The sequence below is a fragment of the Bufo bufo genome, chromosome 5, assembly GCF_905171765.1.
Source record: "Bufo bufo chromosome 5, aBufBuf1.1, whole genome shotgun sequence".
NCBI lineage: Eukaryota > Metazoa > Chordata > Amphibia > Anura > Bufonidae > Bufo > Bufo bufo.
The window spans coordinates 517,429,891-517,441,046 of record NC_053393.1 but is presented as its reverse complement, the minus strand read 5'-3'; positions in this window follow the sequence as shown (position 1 = coordinate 517,441,046).

The following is an 11,156-nucleotide window of genomic DNA, read 5'->3' as shown; positions in this document are numbered from 1 at the left end:
ACGCAGGTCTCCTCCCACCAACCTAAAAATAGGTTTGCGTAGGAGGGCGCACAGCGTGCACCCAATGCGGTCCCGGACTCCTGCCTATAAAAAATCCGATCAAAAACAAAATAATTGTGGTGTAACACAAATTGCAGGAGACTCACCAGGAAGGCGCGGTGGGCCGGCTCCTCCGAGGTTGATTTTTCCAGGAAATAGGTTGTAGCTCTGACACCATCCTTATGTGCAATGTTTGTATAAAGAGACTCAACGTCGCAGGTTACCAATAAAATATCAGAGGCGATTGGTAGATGTTCCAACATTTCTATCAGATGGAGAGAGTCCCGTACATAGGAGGGTAGTCCTAGAACAATAGGTTGGAGAAAGAAGTCCACATAAGTGCAAGCCTGTTCACACAGACCCCCGATGCCGGCCACGATAGGTCGACCCGGGGGGTTGCGGAGGTCCTTATGCACTTTAGGGAGCATATAGAATGTGGGAACAGTGGGATGACTCACCTCTAGAAACAGATGCTCCTTCTTAGTGATGATGAACATGTCTCGTGCTGTTTTCAATAGTTGATCTAACTTCTTCTTAAACACCATTGTAGGATCAGAGGGTAAAGGCACATAGAAAGTTCTGTTCTGTAACTGTCGGTTCGCCTCCTGTATATACAGGTCCATATCCCATAGGACCACATTACCGCCTTTATCGGCCTCTTTAATCACGAAAGTGTTATTTGCCTGCAATGGAATTTTATTGGACCACCCTTTAAGAGGATTTTCCTTGAGGATTTCTTCATCTGTCTTGGACTTGTGATGACTATTTTTCGTATGTCCCATGATTATCTGATGTGGATAGTTGCTGGATGCTGGAACCCCCTGCAATGTCATTTAATTGAATGACCTTTTTTGACTCTGGGACCTCGGCGTGGGGTGTTGTGTATTACGGCACGGAGCAAATTTTCATTCTTTTTCTTTTTATACAGATACTCTATCTTTCTTTCCCTTTTTTTTATTTTTTTTTTATAAATACTAAACTAATAATTAAATATTTCAATACGTATATCTGAAACCAATATTGGGGATACTAATGGGTATATATAGTAGATAAAAATAGGGGACGATTGAGAATAAAAATTGAGGGATAAAAATGATAAAATGTCTATCTAGACACTTTTTGGGGTGGTATCATGTAGCCGAATTAACAGGCCAAGTCTTTCTGACAGGTGGTTAATTTTGCACATGATCTAATTGTGCACATTTGATATGGGTTCCACTTTAGGGCATCTATATTGCCCCTTTATGCACTTATCAATACAATAAAATTAAAATCTATAAAAAATAAAAAATAATAAATAAAAATCAATAATAAAAAATAATCTAAAAAATTAAGATAAAAATCTAAAAAATAAAAAATGAATAAACACAACAAATTATAGGTATCAAGAAATATAATCAAAAATATTACACTTTATTTTGGGTTTTAAATTATTTATTTTTACATTCTGTGCTTACACCATGTCTTTTTCTGGATTGACAGTTGTCTTCTCTCTTTTGTTCTCATCTTTGGGGTTTTTGCCATATCTCCCGATTTCTTTTCTCTGATCTACTGTCTATTGTAACTTATATGTTGCATTCATCCTAGTAAGTTTGTCTTTTCTCTCTCTCTCTCTTCTTTCATTTGCTCTGTGTGCATCTGCAGCCCTCCCCGCCGCGGCATACCCTGTGGTCTACGTCATTTCCGACTGCTGACACGCAGTGGGAGCACTGTGAGCCGGCGCGTGCTGCTACATCCGGTCTTTGGAACGCAGCACGGGCAGGCCTGGACGGGCGCATGCGCGGACGGCACATCCGGACGCCGTCCGCTCTCTACAATTATTCCATATGTGCATCGTGGGAGATTTCCCCATGCGCCCCTCTGTCTCTCTAGGACGATGAGGTGGTCACCGCCCCCTCTTCCCACCTGGGATCAGTTCACAGGTACAACATATTATTATATGATTACTTTGTATATATATATTTGATCATTGGCCATTAGAAATCAGGCACTCCTGAGGAAGCCAGCAAGTCTGGCGATACGCGTTGGGCTTCTGTTCTGATCGCCACAGACACCCCCCATCATGCCATTTTTATGATAAGTACTCTTATTCTTATTCATTGTTGATGGATTCCATGCACTTTATATTATTATATGCTGATGTATGTGGGGGTTCATACATGAATTTGTGGTGATTCAGATGGGCATGCGCCGATACACGGCTTACATGGCCCAGACCTGTTGTATACAACGATTTTAATTCTTTTTATGTTGTGTCTGTTTTCTAAATAAATTGTAATTTTGTAGATGTGCGGCTCCTGTTGCGGTATTCTTTTTCTTCTTTGATACATAGTATATGGAGCACAGTGGGCACAGTATTAGAGGGGTGTTGATTAGTAGTGATGAGCCGCAGAGGCAATATTCGAATTTGCGATATTTTGCGAATATTTGGGCGAACATTCGCCATATATTCGACAATTCGTGATCTCCAGGCATTATTTTCTTGATTGCAAAAATTCTCATAAAATTCACATAAAAAATTTGCATAAAAATTCGCATGAACTGGTATTTTTTTTAAAAATCTAACATTTGCGATTACGAATATATTTTGCGATATTCTAAATATTTGTGAATTCTCGAAGTGCTGATATTCGCGATTAAAATTCGCAATTCAAATATTCGTGATCAACACTATTGATTAGGTGGGAGGATGATGGAAAACTAGGAAACTGAGATGTCTGTCAAACCCTGCAGAGAGAAGAGATGACTGAAAGAAATCACCATGGCGGTGTGGTCTGAAAGGAGAAGATGAGGACAGAGAACATCTACATCAAAGAAGACGTCCCTGGATGTAAGAGGTATGTGGACATGTATTAGGCCACCTTCACATCTGAGTTAGTGATTCTGACATTAGTGAAGTAACTGATGGTCCAACCGGACCCATATACGTCTTTTGTCCTGTGCTGTTACTTTAAAACTTTACCTTTATTTATTATTTCCTTTTAAAAAACACTTATAGGTCAGTACTACAGAACTTAGACAAATTAGTACTCATACAAGGATCCCTAAGCGGGAAATACATCAGGATAAAGCAATGATATCTTGTCACTAAACAGATGAGCAGTCCCATATTACATCACGGCATAGTTACGAGTACAGAACGCGACAACCATTCACACACTCATGAACCCCGTCCATGAAATCAGATAGCACCCTGTGCCAGGGGCGTACACAGAAATCATTAGGCCCCATAGCAAGAATCTAAATTGGGCCCCCATGCCCGTTCCTAGCCCCTCCCACTATGCGCCCTGGCTCCCACTATGCGCCCAATGACGAAGCCATTGGGCGAAACCCGGGTCGGGCGGACAGCGGACTGACTTAATATTTTAAATGCTGATTTCAAGTGCTTGTTTGTGAGTACAATAAATAGAATTTCATTTAAAAGTACCGTGGATGCTGCACTATGTTGCCGTTCTTTTGAAGGTGCTGGAGTGTATGAGATCCTGCTGGGCAGCGTGGATTAAGGAACAGGGCGTTTACCTGTGAGAAACAAAGTACCTGTGTGCACAAGGGGCTACTTTCTGCTGGGAGAAGCGCGGACCAGAACCAGAATTTCTTTCTATTACTATACACAGGAGAGAGGACCGGCTTCTTTTATCTGGACTGCTGCTATCATATTAATATTCTTTGGGGTATATACACGGACTACAGTTTTTACTGTTGCTTTGTTTTGTGTGCAAAATCCCTGTTAACAAGCCTATTAGGTGCAATTTATACATCCCACCACTAGATGGGGATAAAGTGAAGGTTCTGTATATAACCTTGTCAGGCTTAGTGAGGAGGAGGAGATCAGATGAGATGAGATTAGTTCAGGTCAGTGGTTAGAGCAGTTCAGTTCAATTGAGATCACAGGTCAGTGTGAAGTTCGGAGAGTGAACAGGTGCAGATCCAGCACTTCAGCTCTAAAGAAAAGTTCTAGTCCAGAAAGGGACAAGAGAAAAGAACCAATTTAACTTCGTCCAAAGGGTAAAAGCCGTAGCCCAGGCAGAAAGGACCTTTGGGATATTTTAGGTGAAGGATACTCTAGCCTCCGGCAACCTCACCAAGATTCCACTGAAATTGAAGTAACCCACTGCTCCAAAACCAACCAAGCACCTGACAAGCCCTAAACAGTGGATTTGCAGTATCGTCTCTGTACCATCTAAAGACTGCATAATTGTACCACAGCAACTGAAAAGCCACTAAAGTAAAAGTTGTGAGTTGCATCTTACCACTGTCTACCTCATTATTACTACCTATGGTTGTACCACCATTAACGGTACTGGCGTCACGACAAATTTCATCAAAGCATTCAGCCGCAACAAGCACCCTAAGCACCCTTAACATCAAGTGCACCTCAACCACCATCTTGGCTGATGCTTCCTACCACAGATCGTGCCCCGGAGGATTTCGTGCTGTCCACCTCAACACTGTGCTGCCAGCCCAAGGAGGCTATCTGCTAACCGTGAGTAAACTGATGAACTGTGTGTTATACCATTTGACCCCTCATCGGTCTACCGTGAACCTCACGTGTACCCCCTGTGACTGGCTGGCTGCACAGTTAGGAAGATAGACAGGGGCGGGGACTCTCCTCCACTGCGGGCCCCCCTTCCTCACGGGCCCCATAGCAGCTGCGTGGTCTGCCTATATGGTAGGTACGCCACTGCCCTGTGCACAAGTCCCAAAGGCCCCAAATCTGATCGAACCTATCAGGAGTCCCCCTCGCTGCAAAAGTGAGTTTATACTTCTGCAGGTCAGCATTTATCAGTTGGATCCAGGATACAAGGGTGGGGTTCTTGGGTGGTTCCTTCCGTAAAACATGAGTAGTCGTAGAAATTTCCTTCCATATTTGGTAGGAACTATCTACGTCACCAATCCCAGCAAACAGACTATAGGAGAGAGTATCCCTGGGAGCCCCAGGTTTGTGGAGAAAAAATTACAAATTTCACTCCAGTACCGCTGCATAACAGGACAAGTCCATACTATGTGATATAAAGATCCTCTCGGCTTTCCACACCTGGTACAAGAAGGGTCTGGGAGCCTACGCATATGGTGCAGACGCACTGGAGTGAGATAAACCCTATGTATCCACTTGGGTTGAATGAGCTGGTCACAGGCGCTTATTACCGTGGTCTTCCAGACAGAGCCTAGTTCCTCCAGGTGAGATGCCTCCAGATCCGGGATATCAACCCTCCAACGCTCGAAGGAGCGACAAAGCGGTGAATCCTGCATTTTTATAATTTCAACATAGAACGATGAAATAGGTTTGTATGGTTGTTTCAACCGAGCCACAGATTCAATGGGGCCACATTTCAAACACAAGGATAAGGATTTGAATTGGGCCTCACAGGCGTGCCTCAGCTGGAGGTACCGATAGAAACATGTATGAGGCAATTTGTACTCCTTTCGAAGGCTCTCAAATGAACAGAAGACACCATCCACATACAATTGGGTAAGGTACTTCACACCCCTTTGAGGCCAGAATTCATAATCGGGTAAATGAAACAGTTCTTTCAACTGCTTGTTGCACCACAGGGCTATATACGGGGACCAAGTATCCTGCCCCTCAACCTAAGTGTGTGTCACTAAAAACTGTTTCCAGGCCATCACTACTGTAGCCATCGCTTCAGCATAATGCAAGACTGAAGTCGCTCCTCCCCGATACACCAAGTTAGCCAACGCCTCATAGGATCCCACTAAAGCCGCCTCTAATACTACCGCAGGATTATTAGCGTCTGCCCTAATCCACCAAGAGGCATACACTAATTGGGCAGCAATATAGTACAAATACATATCTGGTAGTCTCAGCCCCCCTTGATTATATAAGGCTTTCAAAGATTTCCTAGCAATGCGAGGGGACTGGTGTTTCCACAGAAATGGGGAAAAAATCCTATCTAAGGAGTCAAAGTGGATATGGGGGATCTTTGTTGGAGCTGCTCTGTAAAGATATAGAAGTTTCGGTAACAAAGCCATTTTTATCATATTTGTTCTACCTATTGCGGTCAGTGGCAAGTTTTCCCAAGCTTCCAACTTACGAGTAATATATTCCATAGTGGGAACTACATTGAGCCGATAAAACAGCCTGGGATCCCTGTGTACCTTAATCCCCAAATAGACAAAACAGTCGACTACCTTAAACACAGGGGCGTTATATCTGTGGAAGCCATCTCATCTACTAAGCAGAGACTGGATTTACTCCAATGAATCCTAAGGCCTGAGTATTTCCCAAAGCCATCTATGGTATACAAGAGTGCCTCCAAGGAGGGACCTACATCAGCTAGATACACCAGTAGGTCATCAGCGTAAAGCAAAATCTTTTCTTGTATTCCCGCTATAGACCATCCATTTAATCAGTCCAGATCTATTAACTAATTGAGTAAGGGCTTTCATAATTAGGGCAAATAACATAGGTGATAAGGGACACCCCTGCCTAGTACCTCTATGTAGGCCGAAGGGGCGCGACAGGTACCCATTGACCCTTACCCGTGCCATGGGGGCCTGATATAGTAATTGTACCCACCTTATGAATGACTGGGGGAAGCCCAGGCAGCATAACGTCTCCCACATAAAATTCCATTCAACCGAATCGAATGCTTTCTCGTTATCGAGAGATGCAATCGCTCGGGACCCCGCGTTATCATGTGTGACCTGTAGGTTGGTAAACTATCTTCTAAGATTGATGTCAGTGGTCTTACCCGGCATAAAATCAGATTGGTCAGGATCAATCACTGATAAAAATGACTTCCCTAAGACGTCTAGCCAGAAGTTTAGCTAAGATTTTCGCATCCACATTCAAAAGGGAGATTGGTCTATAGGAGCTGCACTGGTCCGGAGGTTTCCCAGGTTTGTGGATTACCACAATAGTCGCCTCCATGAATGACAGGGGCAAACTATTACACTCAAAGGCGTAGTTAAAGAGGACCTTTCACCTGAAAATGCAAGTTAAACTAAAGATATACCCTTACTTGCCGGCCCCCGGTGGTGCTTATTCAGTTCTTTATTTTGCACTCAGTGCCCCCGTTTGTCCGCGGCTCAGGATGGATGAAATCGCTCCAGTTCTCGCGAATCTCGCGAGAACTGGAGCTTCTTCTCCCTGGCTAAGAGCGGAGCGCGCTGATTGGATGCACTCCGTGCCAGGGAGAAGAAAGACACGCCCGGGAGAACTTTTGCAGGTCCGCCCAGTTGAGCCGAATGGCTCATTAGCATAGAAGGTGGGAAATATTGCGGGGGGCACCGCGGACAAACGGGGGCACTGAGTGCAAAATGAAGAACTGAATAAGCACCACCGGGGGCCGGCAAGTAAGGGTATATCTTTAGTTTAACTTGCATTTTCAGGTGAAAGGTCCTCTTTAAAGAGTTTCAACAACCGCGCACTTTGTTTGTCCATATCTGCTTTGTACCATTCTAACGGGAACCCATCCGGACCAGGAGACTTCCCCACCATCATGCTTTCTATCGCTGCCCTGACTTCCCCCACCTCAATGGGAGCGTCCAGAAAAGATCTATCCGACTGAGAAAGTGACGTAAGCTAGATGTTTTTCAAAAACCCCTGCATATCACCGGCTGTATAGGGCGTTTTAGAGGTATAAAGGTCAGAATAATAACGGGTAAATTGAGCACATATGTCTCCTGGTTGAGAGAACTGAACCCCCATTAGTAATGAGAGAGACCACTGTCTGAGGATTTTCTGTTTTCGCTAAATAAGCCAAAGCCCTCTCGTTTTTGTCTCTCTCCGAAAACACCACTTGTTTCTGATACAGTTGCTTCTTCTGAGTATATTCTAGCAAATGAAGATGATATCTCCTCTGGGCCTTTTACCACACCCCTCGGGTCTCTGCACTGGGGTTCTGAGTATATTCATATTCTTTGTTAGCTATCTCTTCTTCCAGTTTAGTCCTAGTACTCACTAATTCTTTCCTATGCGAGGCAATGGCATGTATAAATGTGCCGCGCAACACCACCTTAAAGGCCTCCCATTCAACGGTAGGATTAGACGACCCCTCATTAGAGGCCCAATAATCTGTTGCACCCTCTAGAGCTGCACAGGCAAACAGGAAAAACCTCCAGCCATCTAGCATTAAGACGCCACTGCCTATCCGGGGGAGCCAGCGGCATATCCAAGATCTCAAGTAACGGGGCGTGGTTGGAGATACCCCGCGGGAGGTATTCCACCTTAGTCAGCCACGGCAATAGCTCCCTGTTAACAAACACCAAATCTATACGGGATAAGGTATCAAAAGATGCAGAGTACAGGAATATTGACGGCAGGGTGGATTTGATTTAAATCAAAATGATTTAAATCACGATTTAAATCACTAGTCAGTAAGGCTTGATTTAAATCATAGTTTTCTACATAAAGACTAATTCTTGCTGGTATAACTTATAATATGCAAGTAGATGAAGATTTAAACAACTTTTCATATTAGTTTGATTAGGTTGATTCTGCATCCATAGGTTTGTAGAAGTTAGGATTAAGGTATTTTTCTCAACTCTGTTCATGTTATAACATTTTTGCTGTGAAGAAGAGGCATGTGATCTCTGCTGAGTCAAATTCAGTTTTGAGAACTGCAAAAGTAAACCAAGCATCTGTCATAATATCTTGTAGGCAGAGAAACTGCCCAATTATCTTACAAAAACCTCTGGAAGAGCAGGACATTGTGAATGGATTAATGGAATTTATTTACCCAAAAAATTACACATATAGAAACATTGAATGTGTCGGCAGATAAGAACCATTTGGCCCATCTAGTCTGCCCAATACACTGAATACTATGGATAGCCCCTGGCCCTATCTTATATGAAGGATGGCCTTATGCCTATCCCATGCATGCTTAAACTCCTTCACTGTATTTGCAGCTACCACTTCTGCAGGAAGGCTATTGCATGCATCCACTACTCTCTTAGTAAAGTAATACTTCCTGATATTACTTTTTAACCTTTGCCCCTCTAATTTAAAACTATGTCCTCTTGTAGCAGTTTTTCTTCTTTTAAATATTCTCTCCTCTTTTACCTTGTTGATTCCCTTTATGTATTTAAAAGTTTCTATCATATCCCCTCTGTCTCGTCTTTCTTCCAAGCTCTACATGTTAAGGTCCTTTAATCTTTCCTGGTAAGTTTTATCCAGCAATCCATGTACCAGTTTAGTAGCTCTTCTCTTAACTCTCTCCAAAGTATCAATATCCTTCTGGAGATATGGTCTCCAGTACTGCGCACAATACTCCAAATGAGGTCTCACTAGTGCTCTGTAGAGCGGCATGAGCGCCTCCCTCTTTCTACTGGTAATGCCTCTCCCTATACACCCAAGCATTCTGCTAGCATTTCCTGCTGCTCTATGACATTGTCTGCCTACCTTTAAGTCTTCTGAAATAATGACCCCTAAATCCCTTTCCTCAGATACTGAGGTGAGGACTGTATCACTGATTTTATATTCTGCTCTTGGGTTTTTACGCCCCAGGTGCATTATCTTGCACTTATCAACATTACATTTTAGTTGCCAGATTTTTGACCATTCCTCTAGTTTTTCTAAATCCTTTTCCATTTAGTGTATCCCTCCAGGAACATCAACCCTGTTACAAATCTTTGTGTCATCAGAAAAAAGACACACCTTACCATTGAGGCCGTCTGCAATATATATTAAACAATATGGGTCCCAGAACAGACCCCTGAGGTGCCCCACTGGTAACAAGACCTTGGTCTGAATATACTCCATTGACTACAACCCTCTGTTGTCTGTCCCTCAGCCACTGCCTAATCCATTCAACAATATGGGAGTCTACGTACAGCCTTATTCTACATAATTAAAAAACTAATCTTTATTTCATGATGGAATAACCTTTGGATGGTAATATATTTTCCTCAAAAAGCATTTTATATTAAAAAAAATCTGATTAAAAAAAAAAAATCCTATTTTTTTAAAAAAAAATCATTGATTTTTATCCACCCTGATTGACGGTCACTTGGGTGGATAAATCTCCATCCTTCAGTCAGGGCATGCGCCTCAGCCCAATTGACAAGTGATCTATTATACGAGGCCTGGGGACGGAGTCTATCTGCAATCGGATCCAAAACCGCATTATAGTCACCCATCATGATTAGAGGGTCAGTCGGCAAGTCAATACCCTCCCCATAATATCTAGTACCCTTCTCTGAAAGGGGAAGGGGGGGATGTATAAGCCAACCACTATGTAGTCTCTTCCCCGTATAGCAGCGTGTACAATAACATAACGCCCAGACAAATCAGTCTGCACGAAATGCAACTGGAAAGGGATTGACTTAGATACCAGGACAGAGACTCCCCTAGCGTAATTACTGTATACAGCGTGGAACGATGATCCGACCCATGGACGTTTCAATGCTAGCAGTTTTTGGCCTCTCAAGTGAGTCTCCTGCAGCAATACCATGTCTGGGGAGAATTTCTTCAAGTAGATGAATACAAGAGATCTTTTCACTCTATCATTGAGTCCCCTGACGTTCCAGGAGATAAAATTACAGCTCGCCATCACGTTATAAAGCCAACCAAGTCGCAGAAGTCTCAGGATATCCCGGCCATTCACTCACCCACACACACCACAAGACAAAGGACAGACACATGTAACATATAATAACCCAAAGCAATAGTAGTATTAGGCATAACCCCCCACCCTGCCCAGACCACCCCAACCTATCTGAGCCTATCATCCCAAACTTAGAATTAGCAATTTCCTTGCTAAATCGGAGAGTCCCAGCAAGAGTACGCTAAACAGTCCCCAATTTTAAATCTGAGAACACAAAAATCTAAAGTGAGTGAAGATGTTCAGGCTATCTTCAGCTCCCGCCGATAACGTGGACATCCATAGGGTGCTCAGAAGTATTGAAACACGGGGGGCCATGGATGCTCAGCCTCTCCCATCGAGCCAGTCCGAAGCTTCCTCCGGAGTAGAGAAGAATTTAACGGATTCACCATCCTGGGTCCTGAGACTAGCTGGATACAACATGGCATATCGGAAACCCTTTTCCTGAAATCGAGCCCTCACCGCAGTAAATTGGCGTCGCAGCTTTTGGACCTCCGAGGAAATGTCTGGGTAGAACGAGATCCTATAGCTGAAGGGCCACCGCCAGGA